Genomic DNA, 17,907 nt, shown 5'->3' with positions numbered 1-17,907 from the left:
GAAAGAAAGAACGAAAGAAAGAAAGAAAGAAAGAAAGAAAGAAAGAAAGAAAGAAAGAAAGAAAGAAAGAAAGAAAGAAAGAAAGAAAGAAAGAAAGAGAGAAAGAAAGAAAGAAAGAGAGAAAGAAAGAGAGAAAGAGAGAAAGAGAGAAAGAAAGAGAGAAAGAGAGAAAGAAAGAAAGAAAGAAAGAAAGAAAGAAAGAAAGAAAGAAAGAAAGAAAGAAAGAAAGAAAGAAAGAAAGAAAGAAAGAAAGAAAGAAAGAAAGAAAGAAAAAAGAAAGAAAGAAAGAAGAAAGAAAGACCAGTCAATGCACTAAGAACATTTTAACTTTTTTTTTTTTTTTTTTTTTTTTTAATAGCTGAATAGTTTATATGACACTCGGAAACCATTTTTTTCATATAAATTCTGTAAAACTTTATTTATATTCTATATACAATGATAGGCAGGTGCAAAAGAGTGAAAAAAATAAATGAAGTATAGAGAGTTGATGCAAGTTTACCTTAGTTTTTTGAATATTTTCAGCAAGTTGAAGAGTCTGGAACACAAGTCTTATGTGGAGTGGCTGAGGGAACTGGGGTTGTTCACTCTGGAGAACAGGAGGTTCAGGGGAGACCTTACTGGTCTCTACAGCTACCTGAAAGGAAGGTGTGGGGAGCTGGGCATCGACCTCTTCTCACAGGTAACTAGTGATAGGACTAGAGGGAATGGCCTCAAGTTGCACTAGGGAAGGTTCAGGTTGGAAATTAGGAGAAGTTTCTACTCAGAAAAAGTAGTCAATTATTGGAACAGGTTGCCCAGGGAGGTGGTGGCGTCACCATCTCTGGGGGTGTTTAAGGAAAGGCTGGATGCATTGTTTAGGGACATGGTTTTGTGAGTGATAGTGGTGGTAGGGGGACAGTTAGATCAGATGATCTTGGAGGTTATTTTCCAACCTTAATAATTCTATGATTCTATGAAGTTTATTGACTTTGGTGGCATTGCCTTGAAATTCCTGTTTGATAATAAATGTCGGAATCAAAGTATTACAAATTAAAACATCTCTACTTCTCTTTAAGCATTAGTGTGTAAAGGCTTAGAATTTTTAAATTTTAAAATCCAATTCTGAAAAGTAAATTCCAGTAAATATATTTTTTATTCTTTTTTGCATCTTTATGATTTCATATGACAGTAAGTTTTTCAATTTCTTTCTGTAATTCTGAAGGAAATGTGTATGCTACAAGGCTGGCAAAGATTGCTGTATATCAAAAGTTGAGAAAGCATCACCTAGATTTCAGAAGGCACAAGGTTCACTTCTCAGCTATTTCTGTGACAACAGTGCCAGATGCTGGAGCAATCTCTGTGTTTCTTCTATATTTTCACAGGAGAATTTCCCTGCTGAATATGGTGTTACATACCATCAGTGATATCAGCAAGTTGATTTGAGGGTTTTATTATACTTGAGGGAGACTCATGTTGGGAAGGAATTGTAAAATAACTGTAAAATTTATGCAGGTTCTTTCATAAGAGCCCAGATTTAATTTGGATATGGCAAGGGAACAAATGAGAGTTACAGATAGTCAACCTGACTTTGAGACTTCACATCTAAAGTCTTCAACTAAATTGCATTAGACTTGAATTAGGAAATTAAAACAAACTGCAGGAGACATTTCACTCATACTAATAATGAGTGAATAGAAAGCAACAGGGACAGTATGCGGAAAAGGAGGGAATAAGATTAAAAAGATTTAGGAAAACTAAGGAAACATATTCAGAATGGAGGGAAGAGGAGCATAAGATTAACTTTGTTTCAGGATGTCCCAGGAATGGATAAAACTACAGCAGAATAGGGAGCAAATCATTCCTCTGGTTTCTGAATACCCAATGAATATTTACAAAGCAGATTACATAGATCATTTAGAATATGCAATAAATTTGTTATCACTATTTTACAGAGCAATACTGATAGAGAGCAGAAAATATGTAGAACAAAAATTTGCTTCTATTTTAGGAAATATTTTCCTTTTTTTTACATTCTTAGGTTGTCTCCAGGATCAGAAATGAAAAAATTAGAATCTTGTAGTATGTTTGTTCTGAAATTTACTGTTCACAAGCACTCCTAAGAAAATATTAGTAGCATAAATAATCACACTTGCCTATTACTCCAGACAGCTACATTTTTATAATTCCATTTTTAAATTTACCTAAATTAACCTCTTTTCCAAGTCTTCCTCCTCTTATATCTATCTATAGACCTAATTTCTAGCTTAAATGTCTTTACACTAGGTTTGCCTTTCATTTTCCTACCCCTTTGATGTTTATTCCTACACAATATTTATAAGTTTTTTTTTGTTTTGTTTTTTTTTGATACTACACAAGATGGGCTCTTTTATTCTCCCATAATAAATCAAATCTTCACTTCCCTAATCATTCCAGAATATCTAATTTCCATACATTAGTTTGAATTCATCTTTTCTCTAGATAAGTTACCAAAATTTCCAGTACACTCTACAGAAGGTCATAGCCGTGAATTTTTACAATGTTATTCCCAGTGGGAAAGCATCTCTCAAGACTTCCAAGTTTGTCAGACTTTCTGGGTGAGACATATTTGACCTCTTTACAAGTAGACATTGGTGATAGTTATAGTTAGTGGAAAGAAACAGATACCTTTACGGATCTTCCTACATGGGAAATGATGACCGAAGAACCATAGCACAAAGGTAACTGACTCTAACCTCTGTCTATAAACAAACTTTTAGCTCAGATGTAGTTATCTAGCTTCAAGCAAGATGAATCCATTCCCTTATTTCTGGGAACGAGTCTTTTTGAAGAAAGCCAAGCTGTCTTATCCTATTATAATCCACTCATAGACAGGACAGCACTATACCTCTGAACCTATCCAGAGGAAGGATTTTAAATGGGATCCTTTAAAAAAGACAGCCATGGCACTAATGTAAAATTACACGTAAAGTCCTTATTTCTAGAGTACAAGAACTGGAATGGCCCTTTATTCCCATTTTCAGGGTTCTCCTCTCAGCATTTTGGTCTTTCTCTCTAGTGAGGATATCTCCTTTGTATGCATCTTCAACAGATTTCATTAACACATTCTGTCAAAGGCATTAATATGAATACTATATAGTCTAAGTCCATAAACAGTTCTTTCTACGAGAGCATGAGTAATATTCCTCTATATTCTTCTGTCTTACAGCTCCCCTATAGTGCATGTGCTGTAGTTTCCTATTTAACAGATTCTTTAATCAAACAGTTATTGTTCTGAAGTTTTCTGTTTCATTTTACCTATTTTTCCTTACAACACCACACCTAGCAATTTACTTAAGATACACATCTCCTGCATTATCAAATCACTTATCTTGTAAATAAAGGCATCACATAAATCTTAAATGCATATCAGCATTTACTTCATTTTACATGTAACTTCCTTTCTAGTTATTTTTATCTTCCAGATGTGTTCACAAAACTTATATGCTACTGTATTCTGTAGTTCACTCAAGCATGCCATTCTTAAGGGGTGATAACCAAGTGTAATAAGATTTACTATTTCCTGGTCACATAGTAAGAGTGACAACACCTCAAAATATATATACATATATAATTCATCATAACAGAATGACATACAGAACAAATAGTGCAGTGCACACCCTCTGAGTGTTTGAAATTTGGAACATGGAGGACATTAGCTGTGGAAAATTTCCAAATCACTACAGAAGCCAGTGAGACTGGGATAGTTTACTCGAGCTAGGGATCTGCCTTTTTGCATGGCCTTCTGAATAACAAATCCTACTTCACTAGATGGCTTTTATAAAAAAGAGCATAGCCTGAATAAGTCAATACAAACATTATTTCTTCAGGAGACAAGTGCAGAACAATTTAAAGTGAGGAGACAAAAAAAAAGAGGAGACAAAAATACATCAAAATTTTAATGAATTTTCTTATCCTCCAAAGGAAAGACTTTGAGCTTTAAATATAACTCTGCAGTTTCATATTTTAAAAAGTTATACCCTCTTTGTGAATAATAAAGCAAGGAATAAAATGTAAGAAATGAATTGCTGGCTCAGTAAAACGTATGTTCAAATGTTTATTTTAGTACTCATGCATATTTTTTTGCGTAAATATAGTGGTTAGGCAACTACTTCTGAAACAAGTAGCATGTATTTCTTCATGAACAAATATATTCGATTCTGATAAAGATCACTGTTAGCAGCCACATACCTGTTCTTCCTGAACAGATTTTCTTTACAATTTCATATAAGAAAATGTTTATATAATTTTCTCTCAAATGGGAGCTTGAAAGGGAGTTTGATTCTGATTTTACTGCTAAGTCAGTGTTGGTAAATTATAATTGCAAATTATACATTGTTCAGATAAACTTTGGAAAACTTTAGTAGAAGCAGCACCAAGTTATTACCTGCCTATACGTAATAAAAATTATTATAAAATCCTTACTCTACAAGCTTCCCTTTCTTTAAAGAGAAGAGTGAATTAAAAGCAAATAGTCCAATGAACAAGGAAATGTCAGAGGAAAAAATAAGGTAAGAGACGAGGAATAATAATTAAAAATAAAAATAAAAAGTGTAGGGACAAAAAGAAAATGTGTTGGGAAGTTCCAAATGCAGCAGGCATATGAAGGCCATTATAATTGATTCTGATATAATACTTATGCAAAGTGCAATGCATTTGTTTTCCTGTAACAGAACAAAACAAGTAGTCTCTTTTCAGTTCCTTTGAAAGGGATTTTTGTCCAGACTTGAACTATGCAGCCCTTTAATATAAGCTAATCTAGTTTTTCAAAAACATCATTCAGAAAGGAACATATTTTTGAGCTGAAATTGAATTACATATAGTGGATGTATCTCTTTGTTCACAGTTACTCTTCAGATCCATTTCTCTTATTCTTTGTGCTTGCTATGTGCACACCATTAGCTATATTATCCCTATTGCAGAGATCCTCCTACCTGCAGAGGTCAGGAAGGAGAAGATGCTGTAGTGGTGCCTTCTTTCTGTGAAGCTCATTTTACTAGTAATAGTAATAATGTAAACCTAAAATGAAGTAATCCAGAATGAGAAAGCATCTTTTGAAAAAATGTTACAGAATATAATATAATTGAGCCAACAGTGTCTATTCTGCTTAAATATTTGTCTTTTTCTCTGAGCCAGTTATCCTTTTTTTTTTTTTTTTTTTTTTTTTTTTTAATCCTGAGATTACAAAGAACATGGGAGTATCAAATCGAATTATTTTACACGTTTCCATCTTGAATTTATGTATATAGAGAGATTTTTTTTCTTTATTCCCACTTGCCTGGAAAGGTTCTGAATGCCACAAGATTTCCAGAAGATCAGGAATTCAAAATAATAAAAATGAGCTAAATCAGTTATGAGAGACATTCATCTTACCTTAAGTAAGGTAAAATCCATGTAAAGTATTGGTAACATCTTTCTACAATATTTGGGAGCCTCCTCAGTCCATTTCTTGTTTGATTTATAAGCAACTGACTCACAGTCATCTGTCATACACCATCTTCTTGCCAGTCATCCTCTGCAAGGGTGGTCTTTTACTATCCCTTTCATATGTACTAACTATTTCAAGGTCTTTTCCATTCCTATGCCTGATATGATCAAAGTACATATGCTTATGCTGCATTCCCATCTTGGAAACATATAATTTCTCTTCTTTTTGATACAGGAAATATGTAGGTTTTCACCAGCACCACCTTTAAATGCCCCCCATAGTTTCTATATGAGCAGAAATCATTTTTCATGATTTCATACTCAAAACAGGGTATGAAAGAATTACATTTTGCAGTAAACTTTCACACATTCTTAGACTCCATTTTCTTAGAGGCTTTTGTGATTGAGTGAGTGTTTGAATGAGCGAGCCATTCCAAATTTCTTTTATTTTTTTTTTTTGGGGGGGGGGAATATCCCTTTTTTTTAACATGCGTGATTTGAATTCATCTGCTGCTTCTGCAATATAAGCATTCATTGTGGTATTACCTTGTTTCTACTGTCTGGGACAAGCTATATACAAGTTAGATTTGCTCCATTTAGGGATGATCTCGTTTTCTTCACTGGTTTAAAACTACAGTGTTCAGTGCATCATATTGGAAACTATAGGAAAGAATTGTGGAGTCATCAACATAACTGCTATTACTTAAGGTGTACCCACTTGTTTCTTCCACTTTTTTACTCTTCATAGGAATTTTCATACTATGTCCTATATACACACTGAAAAGTCCAAGAGTCATGACAAATGAAAATCTACTCACAGTCACAAGCTGCTGCTTTAATACTCAGTCAATTATTAATGCAGGAACTCTGTGAGTTGCCTTGGAATTTGAGCTATCTACCAGAACCCTTCAAATACCAACCTTCTGAAAAGTATTCAGTGTTGTAAATGATCAACTAAACAGGAGATCAACAGATGGCCCTGTCTGCACAATTTTGATTGATGTATATTTTACTTACATGTGCACTGTTCCTCCCTGGGAAAGCCCCAGACTTCTTCCAGAAACCATATTCCCCTTCCTTTTTCAAAGCTGATGGCTCCAACCCATCCTTTCTGTTCTCTTAGTCTTCAATGCAAGTTGCTCAAATGAGAACCCACATTAGCACAATGACCCCATCCATCAGAATTTACTGTGAAGAAATATGAAAAATAAGAAATGTCATCTCAGCATTTTTGTTATGCTTCATTATAGGAAAAGTTTTCTGTAAAGACTAAGACCACTGCTATCATGCCTTGCTCTCCTACGAAATCAGTCAGAATGTTTTAACATAAGCAAACACCCATTCTTATTTTTTATTTTTACTTATAGGGATGTCAGGTTAAATAGCACAGAAATTTTTAATTCAAAATGTTGACATGTGATAAAATTAAAAGAAAATGGTGCCTTAATTAAGAGAACTCTCTGTGACTGCTAATAAAGAAAAGTGTTCATATTTATATTTAATAGGCTTATTAAAGTGTACAAATAAACAAGTAAACAGCCTTTCAGAGTGGTAAGGGACTTCTACCTGTTCATTGACATACCAAATCAGTTTTTAACTGCTCTTCCCCACATACACAAGATTTCTGTGGAAGTCAGTGAGAACTGTAACCTTTTTGTTGATAAAAAGTAATCCAGTGGCACAGTCTGATGAAACGAATGTGTCTCTCAAGTAAACCTCAGCTTAGGACCAGCATGCATTTGGAGATTATGGCCTGTATATATGCATGTGGATAGTTGCTAGACTGGAACTGGCAGTAGGTATACTTAGAAGATTACATCAGATGTATTTGAAATCCAAAATCCACCAGCCATGAAGTAGAACAGTCCCATCTCTTCTACAATGCAGCAACACCAAAGTGTTAAGTTTTATTAAAACACAAATTAGAACAAGGTAACTGAAAATATATATGATTCAGAGAGGAAAATACAATGGCAATATATATATGTGTATATATATATGTATATATTTCAAAAAAGAAATCTCCTTCCCATGACACATGCCTTTCTTTTTCTCTAGTTCTGTACCTGACAGTAGCTTTCTGAGTAGTACTAGCCCCCACACTCTCTCCTGTGCAGATAACCTACCTGTGACCACTGCTGGCTGAGGTGTATCTATGGGTCTATGTCATGCCATAGGCTGCCCTCTCCATGGCTTTCCCCACTCCTAATCCACTCTGTGCAGGCACCCCGCCTCCTGCATCTCTCCTTTCCTATGCACGCAGCTGACGACCCCAAAATGTCTTCCAGATGCACCAGGATTTCATGTCTCCTTCTCTGTGCCACACAGGACATGGTGCCAACATAGTAATCTAACAAACCTTTCTTCTGTCTGTTACACTAACACATGGCTGGACATATGGCATTTTTTGAATACGGTCAACTTTGTGATGAGGAGAGCTGAACAAAAACCAGCTTCTGGGTGCAGGGAAGGAGCAACTTTTTGGTGCATCTGCCCTGGAGTCCTGGTGCTTAGACAAAGACACAAGGGGTCTTCCCTGCAAGCTGCCAAGTTGGTCTGGATAGTTTTAGTTACAGGCCTATGCTGTGAAGGACAGACAAATCTCACTGTGTAGCTAGCTATACAGCACAATAGTCTCTCTGTGACAGAAGTATTTTTCTCTTGAGCTCACCTTCTTACACATTTTACCGCAGGAGGGAGTGATTTTTCATATTTTCTATTGAAGTTTCTATAAAATTATATGGTTTTTAGAGTAATTTCTATAGAAACCTATTAATCTCTACAGAAGGTTTTTATCCTTGTTAAGTTCCATATGATGCTTTTTTCTCATAAGGACAGTTTTGTAGCTAGAGGAAAAATCTTCAGTTCTGCCATTAAAGGTGGAAAAAGAGCAAAGAATTTAACACTGGGGATAACATAAAAAAAAAAAAAAAAAAAAAAAAAAAGCATACATTTAGTATTTATTTCATTATTATTTGAGTGGTTTTTTTTTGTTTGTTTGTTTGTTTGTTTGTTTTTTCCCCAAAGCTTGGTATCTTACTGTACTACAGGAGATTACAGGGACCAAACCATTTTTTAAAATTAATTTTTAATAATGTGTAATAATCTGAGTGGCACTGGTCTGTGTGTGGAATTAGAATTCCTCTGATAGAAAAAGAAATATTTGTGCAGAGTTTTATGAGCAAAGTTGACCTGAGGCTTCCTGAGGCTGATTGAGAAATTGCAGTCAACGAAGATCCTTAACCCCTTCCCACCTCCATTTTCAATCTACTAAAGAATAAAGTCTCTGTGGTTTAATATACAAAGAAACTGACAAAGACCTGAAAAGAACAATAAACTTATATATGATTACAAGAAGCTCATGCTCCTTTTAAATTCAACATAATGACCAAACTGGCTTTTCAGTACTGTAAGGCATGAACCTTCAGTACAACATTTCATGGCATTATTTAATAGAGAACTACACATAACAAAATATTCAGAGGCCAGCTCTTGCAGCCTAGGAATTTGCTGTTGATATCCCTTCCTTTGGTTAAGAGTCAAGAAGCAGCAATCAGAAAATCTAAACACTTGATATAAATTCAAATTAAGTGCCCAGAAAGCTGGACACTTCTGAACTGATAGTGGGGAGCAGGGAAACCCTGAACAGAATGTGCCTAATCCTTATAATAAGCATAGAGTTAACTGTCCTAATTCTTTCTAGAAAAGCCTGAAACATGTTTTAGCAGGGGTTAAGGAGAATATTTATGAAACCTAAAGATAAAGACCCTGCTAATGTTACTGCCAGTTGCCACACATTTCTATTAACCTGCATCAACCTACCAGTGGGCCAGCTCTGTGGGTATTAATCTCCGTAAACTTTTCATCCAGTCAAACATGTTTTACTAGGGCATTGTACTAACCTCAAAGCTTTGCCTAGTGATAATTATATTTATTAATGATTTCCGGTTACTCAAGGATACTGAGTCTGCAGTGCAAAAATGCACTTCTTCAAGATGAAAAGGAAAGTACAGTCATCAATATAAGGAAAACTCCTAACCCCTAAATGTAGTCAGGAAATGTAGAATGTCATTAAGAAAGCGTAACTGGAAATTAATACCACCTAGAATATGTTTTTATTTAAGGAAATTAGTATGATGTTCAATTTCATTTCCATTCTTCTAAATTTCTCTTCCATCACATTTCTCAAGAATTGGGAACCAAGCATCTTTAACAGAAGAGGGTTTGTGGCCTTTGTGATGGAAAACTTACAATGCCACTGCAACATTTTTTGAAAATCTAACATATTCTATTCATTCATAGCATTTAAATCTACACTAGCTGATTTAATAGTTAGGAAAATGGAAAAGTGTCAGAAAGACCATGCTTTTGGTCTTTCTGTTGAAAAAAAAAGAATTTTGGGAGGCTCTCTGCCTCTTCCTAGAAAGCCTAATGCAATTGAGATTTTTTTACTGAACTTCTGTTGGGTCAGGATATTACCAGAGGTGAGACTTCAAGGGTCTGCCAGGATTAGAAAAATAAAAGAGCTGTTTTATATTATGTTAGCCACCATGCTTTAATTGTTATGTTTTAAAGCATTGTTCAGCATCTCCTCATGTTTGCTACTGTCAGTCCAAACTCACTGTCAGTAGAATTTAGTAAGCCACCTAAGTATTAATACAAGATGGTGTATCAAGAATGGCATTGCTAGCCAGTCTAGGGAAGGGATTGTGCTACTTTGCTCTGCACTGGTGAGGCCTCACCTCAAGTACTGTGTGCAGTTTTGGGCACCACAGTATAAGAAGGACATAAAACTTTCAGAAAGTGTCCAAAGGAGGGCAACTAAGATCGTGAAATGTCTAGAGTGAAAGGTATATGAGGAGTGGCTGAGGTCACCTGGATTGTTCAGCCCAGAGAATAGGGGACTGGCGGAGGCCTCATGGTAGCCTGCAGTTTCCTCACGAAGGGAGCAGAGGGGCATGCACTGGGGTCTGCTCTCTGGGGACAGCGACCGGACCCAAGGGAACAGCATAACGCTGCAACAGGGAGATTCAGTCTGTATGTTAGCAAAAGGTTCTTCACTGAGCCAGTGTGGTTGGGCACTGGAACAGACCTCATGCCATGGAACTGAGCCTGCCAGAATTTGTTTGGACAATGCTGTCAGATATAAGGTTTGATATTTGAGTGGTGTTGTAGTGTTACTCATCTGGGCAGCTGAGCTCCACAACAACCACTCTCACCCTCACCCCCACCCACCCTCCTCAGCCTTAAAGGGAAAGGTTGAGAAAATACAATGAAAAGGGCTGAAAAGTTGAGACAAGGACAGGAAGATCACTCAGCAATTATTGTCACATGCAAAACGCTCTGGGCGAGGAGATTAATGTAATTTATTACCTATTACTAACAAGCTAAAGCAGTGAGAAACTAAAAACAAACTGAAAATACCATCCACCCACTTCTACATCCTTCCACAAAGCAATACAGTGGAACAGGGAATGGGGACTGCAGTCAATCTGTAACATCAGCACATCACCATGACTGCTCCTTCACAGTCACTCTCTGCCCCTGCTCCAATGTGGGGTCCCTCCCATGGGATGCCGTCCTTCCTGAACTGATCTTGCAGGGGCTTCCCACAGGCAGTAGCTCTTCAAGAACTGCTCCAACTTGGATCCATGCGACAGAGTCCATCCCCCAGGAGCAAACTGCTCCTGCACAGGTCCCCCACGGGTGGCAGCTCTCCCCAGACCCCCTGCTCCTGCGTGGGCTCCTCTCCACAGGCTGCAGCTCCAGCCCGGGGCCTGCTCCTCCGGGGGCTCTCCATGGGCTATGGACTCCTGCAGGCCACATCCAACTGCTCCTGTGGGGGCTCCTCCACGGGCTGCAGCGTGGAGATCTGCTCTGTGTGGGACCCATGGGCTGCAGGGTGACAGCCTGCTCCACCAGGGGCCTCTCCACAGGCCACAGGGGAACTGCTGCTACGTGCCTGGAGCACCTCCTGCCCTCCTTCTGCGCTGATCTTGGGGGCTGCAGGCTGGTTCTCGCATATTTTCTCACTCCTCGCTCTCCCACCTGCTGTTGTGCAGCTGTTCTTTTTTTTCCATTTCTTAAATATGCTCTCCCAAAAGTGCAAACAATGTCGCTTATTGGCTCAGCTCTGGTCAGCAACAGGTCCCTTTGGAGCTATATGAAACTTGCCCTTATCTAACAGGGGGCAGCTTCGGGACTCATCTCACAGAGGCCACCCCTGCAACCCCCACTACCAAATCCTTGCGATGTAAACCCAGTACAGGTGGTCCTGTGTGGAGCTAGGAGTTGGACTTTATGACCCTGGTGGGTCCCTTCCAGCTTGGGATAGTCTCTGATTCTGTGAAGATACTGACACATCAACTTGAGAGCAAATGTATGAGGATCACATAATAAATGTAAGCGTAAGATGAACTCAGTTCTTTCCTGTTTTTAGTCCTGAACTAAATTCACACATAGAATATGTTAGAAATACATGTCAGGATGAAGGAAACAAAGTTTTTCTATGCATTAAGAAGACAAAGCGGACATCAAGACTTCCTGCTATGAAGGCACTGTGAACTATGTGCAAGCTGCAAGAGGAATTTGGCTAAGTTACAGTAGAAGGAGGTCTGAGTCAGGGGTGATGGCTGTGTGGCTGGTATGTTGTTGATTGGTTATGTGTGCATTTTGGTGAATCCAGATGAAGGAACTAATTCAATATGTGGGATTCAAAGTGGGACCAAGAAGAAACAACTACTTGTCAACATGTATTTTGTGGTTGATTACACAAATTTGTTGTACAGTGATAGTAAGAATTTTCAGCAGGTATAAAAACTGTAGATGGCTGTCTCATTCATACTTATATATTATTTTTTAAATTTTGCCTATGTCTTGGAAAAAGTATAGGTGATAATATCATTTGTACTAAAAGGACCTCCCTTTTGTTATGCAGGACTCCATATGGAAGCTTTTTTTTTTCTTCTTCTTTTTTTTTTTTTTTTTTTTTTTCCTATCTTCTATAGTATAAAAGTGTTTCTGCTTGGGTGGAATGACAAAAGTTATAGTTGTTAATTACATACACTTAAACATGTGTCTTTACAACATTCAAAGACTTCCTGTTGTGGGCTGGAGTTCCACCATTGCATTAGGCTCATCTAAGTGAAATATGCAATTAAAAGCTGGAAATCCCACCTCCATCTAACACCCAGCCAGGTGTTTCTGTTGCTTTCTTTGTGTTAATATTAGCCAGGGGGTGAAGCAGGTGAGGGAAGTGATCAAGCACACCATGGGCATGCATGTATGCTAGTGCTGACACACACACGCGCGTGCGCACACACACACACACACACACAAAAAAAAAAAAAAAAAAAAGGCAGAAGAAAACCATGGTGAGACGAGGTAGAAGGTAGACTAGAATTACTTTGACAGCAGAACATGCTTTGTTTGCTTAAAGCCCTTGTGAATCCTCAACCTCAGGCTTCACTAAAATGGAGATTATTTATTCAATGAGGAAAAAACTTACATTCTATTTATCAAGAAAAAAAGTTCAAAATTTCAACTTACAATAGTTTTAATAAATGAAAAACATAACATTACTGTGAGTTCTCTAATAAAGGAAAAGTGAATAATATTCATTTAGAAAGTTGAAAGAAAATTAAAGGATAGGGTTAGTGTTTACTCTTAAGTGAGCAGAGAGTGCATTCCAAAGTCTTCATAAAGGTCAACAATGCCTGTGTTAGCAAAAACAGAAATCATTGTTGCCATATTTCATGTTCACTTCTTTTATGTTGTTGTTCTCATAGACATGTAATTGCCATCGTGAATTTAAAAGATTGCTGGAAAACATTTTTTAACTTGTTGGCAGAGCTCTCAGCAAGAGAAACAGGCAGGACTATCATTTCTTGCTCCTCCCTGAGAGAAAAAGGAGGCTAGTGGCACTATCTGGCAGGTGAAGCAGCTTCATGCTGTGCAGAGTGGTGTGTTCTGCAGAAAGCATTGCAGGCTGGCATTAATGCCCTCAGGCTCGCATTAAGAAACTGCAGGGTTATATCATTATAGGGCTTCCTTCTTTCTTTCCTCTTTCCCAAAGACAGCTCTTTGTCCAGCTCCTTTTTCTACAGATTTTTTTTATCAGACTTGTAAGTTCTTGAGATTCAAGAAGGAAAGATTCTCTCCTCCAGATGCACTAGAGTTCCCCTTCCCTAAGTCTTTGTCAGGAGACTGGAGAAGAAAGAGCACAGAAGGAGCAGTTGACTGTGTAAGGCATAGAAAGCACACTAGCTGGAGTGCAGGTAAGCAGATTGAGGGGAATAAATATATATATATATATATATATATATGTATATATATTTTTTTTAAAAAGGAAGCATAAGCTTGAGTCACCTGTGGTGGCATCCCTACCTATTACTGTAAGTTCCATAAATCCCATTTGTGCTCTGTTCATAAAAAGGAGCAAAAGATGTTAAGTCCATGACCTGTCACGTAGGGTAAAGAAGCCTGATTATTCTGAGGATGAGTCAGACTGACTATCTCTTCTGCTTATTATGTGCACATATGAATTTCAAATGTCTTGAGTATTCAGACAACTTTATATAGGCTTCAAAATACCACCGTCCTCACATCATGTGACAGTTTTTACACAAAGGTGAATTTTTGCTAACAAAAAGGTTGCAGTAGGTCTAACTGGGAGGATATGGCAGCTGGTATCATAACAGGGTTTGTGAAACAGAGCCATCTACTGGTTGAGATTTGGGGGGAAGTATTTTGTTTTACAATTTCACAGAGCAGTGCTTTATTCCTTTTCTTTGATATGCATCATTAATCTGTTATGATAGGTCTGCCACTAATCCATGGCCTTGGATAATATGCACAAGTGTCAAAATGAGTTTTGCTATAAATTATTTAAAGATTTACAAAGCAACACTCAACACATGCCACCAAATGATTTTAAACTTCTTTATGTTTACAATGTTTTTCAAAATCCTTAGTGAAAATTAATCATTTATCCCAACATAGAATCGCTAGAGCTTGAGGGAGTAATATAAGATAAAATTTTAGGGACAGGTCCATAAAGCTATGAAGACAAAATAATAATAATTAAAAATACATATATATATATATATCTGGCCATCGAATCTTATATTTTTCAGGTCAGCACTGTTATCAATGAAGTTACACAGATAAATAATATATTTTCTTTACTTATTATGACCTAAAGTATGATATAAAGAAAAAAAAAATCAACAGATGAAGAGGTAAATATCAAAAAAAGAAAAAAAAAAGAAAAAAAAAAAAAGAATTAAAAAAAAACAACAACAAAAAAATATATCTTCCATGTTTACAAAACAGCTTCATTTTCCCAGTGGGTGAGAAGTATTGATAGGATGAACTTTGGAGGTCTAGAGATTTGTGTAGATACAAGTATACTAGCAAAGTTAGAACACTTGTTTAAAATTTATTTATATTATCCATGCTTCATGCAGAAACAGACATTCTCATGAGAATGATTTTTTGAGGGTTTCCAGGTATCTCTTCACTCCAGTCAGACTAGAAATACTGCCAGACATGCCTTGCTAACAAGAGCTTTTTCCACAAGCAAACTTTTCTCCATTTTTTTTCCAAATGAATTTAGCAAACAAAAGAAAAAAATAGTATTTTAGAAGAAAAACAAAATTACACGAGCAATGTTTTGAGTGAGAGGAAAAAAAAAAAAAAAAAAAAAAAAAAAAAAAAAAAAAAAAAAAAAAAAGTCTTCCAGTCTCTTAAATTTAGGGAGTTTAAATCAATAGAAAAAGTGACTGCCTGCTTCAAAAAGTTTGAAAGCCCTGATATAAGCTGTTCAGTTAACAAATGTCACCTCCATTAAATTTGTGATTTCCAGTAAGCCACGGATGCACATATTGGGGAAAGCATTGCTCATCTGTAGTAAAAAGGACCATGTAAAATGATTAGAGAAGTTGTAAGGCAGGTAAGTAGACAGATAGACAGACAGGTATATAGGTAGGTAGAATCCTTTCAGCTTTTGGATTACATTTCATTTCACAGCTTCTTAATACATGATTTCCTCTTGGAAAAAAAATAAAAATAAAATAAAAATAAATGTTAAGATACAGCACTAGTTTAGTGAATTGTATGCATTCACCCTGTCATTTTGCATGCTGAAAAATTTCCTGGGGTACCAAACTACTATTTAAAGCCTTAAGTGTGAAGAGGTTCATTATGAAACTTTCTTCTCTATCCAACAATTCTGCTGCTAAGCATGAGCACCAGCTGTGGCTCACCTCTCAAAATATATGTTATATTATGACTGATGCCGCTCCTTGGGGTTAATCTATGGGGTTAAGCTAGGGCAGAAGGAGCCAGTTCAGGTCTAATTGTTGAAATGTATGCTTAGTTCAAGTTAAACAATAGATCCCTAGGAAAAAAAAAAAAAAAAAAAAAAGCACAGAGGTGCTGAGTTGTGAAAAGAGTGTTGTTTTGGGCCCAGTTGCCTGAATAGACTTGTTAAAGCCCATGGCTGATATATGCTAAGCAGAGCCAGGCAGTATGTAGAGAGAAAGGGAGGGCAGGCCAGTTGAGCAGGCACATCACTCTCTGAGCCAGGGCACACACTTTGATGGCTCCTTTGGAGGCATGAGTGAAAGCCAAACCTCTGTAGCCTTCTTTTTTTTTCATTTCTGCCATGCAAAGATAATCAGGTTTATGTAAAGTATGTGTGCTCTTTTGACAGTCTGCGATATCTCATTAATTCAATCACACCAAACACCATTGTTCCCAAAGTGTTTGAAATGCGGATAGGCATGGAGGCTTTCTTAATCCTGTCAATCAATGTTAACATTTTTCTTGCAGTTGCCATGGCCAGGGCCAGAGTTCATGAAAACACAGAATAAGAGCCAACAAAACAAGAATAAAGACTTATTTGAGATACTCTTTTTAAAGGACATCTACCATGCACAAAACATGGGAAGTAAATGTAGACAAGTTTGGACACTATGGCTCACTGAGAGGAAAAAGGGGGAAAAAGAATTTGAAAATCAAATAGGCCTATAAAAACTTGACCCAAGAGTCTCTGGGAAAAACCCAATGAATTGCTCCCTAGTAGAACAATGTTCTTTCTTTCGTGCGTTCTTCAGCAGGACAATGCTCAATATATTATAACACATGCCACTGATGTCTTTACACTGTTGTAAGCCAGCTCAGACCAACGGAATGCTGATCGCGGACAACAAGAGATTGTGCAGCGGTAATTCTCTCTTTCTCCCACTCAGTTACAAACAAGTACTGGGAAAATTATTCATGCATATAGGCCGACAAAGCAGAGACGGGAGATTTGCGATGTCACGCAGGGAGATCATGTGACAAGCTCTAAAATAAAACTCCAAGCTTTCACCCTTTGAGACTTTGTAAAATAACCAATTTATCTCTATGAATGTAGCAGCCAAAATGTCTTATCATACCAGTGGAAATCATGGCCACTTTCGTCTTGCACTACAGATTAATGAGACCACAGTGCACAAATGAAACAAAGAAACATAATTACATAAAAATGCAAGAAAAAAATCCTCACTGGGATTTACTGCATCTCTGCTTAATCCTAACAGGCATGAAGTACACTTATATATATACTTAATTAACTAGGATGAAAGATGTGCTATTATAGGAACCCAAAGACAGATTTTTCCCTAGGTACATATAAAATTTTTTGACATTTGTGTAAGTGTCATGTTTCACACTTCAGAACAAGATTTGTTTCAAGTTTTAAAACAAACTCACAAACAAACAAAAAATCTGTGTGGTTGGAAATGAATCTAGAACATCTGCCATCTTAGCTATGAAAAGGAGAGGAATGTCAGCTCCTTGGAAGCTGTCATACATATTGCTTCAAGGTTTTTTCAAGATTTCTGCAGAAAAGAAAGCAAGTCCTTTCAGCACTGGCTGAGTTAAGGACTGTTCTACTGTTGTGATAGACCTCCACTGATCTAGAAACATCCATCTATGCAGACCAATAGAGCATGAAATGATACAGGGTGCTTTGGTGGGACAGGACAGCAAAACAGCCTCTTTGCCAAGGACAAAACCTTAATGCACTGGAGCAAATCTGGCAGTTGTTCAGGGTACTGAAGCTGGAGAGGATTAGCTTGGTTCTGTATCTCCTTAATTCCCATAATCTATTCTTCCTCCTCTTCCACAGGACATGTTTTCTTCTTCTTTGCACATTATGTCAGTAGAATAAATTCTTCTCAGTATCTCATCCATTCTTGGGCATATCAAGAGAAAAGTATGGTATTTTCTGCACATTTTCTAGAGATGTTTCAGGTGAGCCAAGGGTAACAAGCAGAGTACGCAGTCTGAGAAAAATCTAACCAACAGAAAGGCAAGAATTTTTGAATAATGATAGATTTTACTGGATCAGCTGATTTGTTTAGTAATGAAGAAAAATTGTTTTGTTGTTGTTTGTTTAGTTTTTGTTTGCTCTTTTTT

The sequence above is a fragment of the Oxyura jamaicensis genome, chromosome 2 (genome assembly GCF_011077185.1).
Source record: "Oxyura jamaicensis isolate SHBP4307 breed ruddy duck chromosome 2, BPBGC_Ojam_1.0, whole genome shotgun sequence".
Lineage (NCBI taxonomy): Eukaryota > Metazoa > Chordata > Aves > Anseriformes > Anatidae > Oxyura > Oxyura jamaicensis.
Note: the sequence above shows the minus strand (reverse complement) of the source record.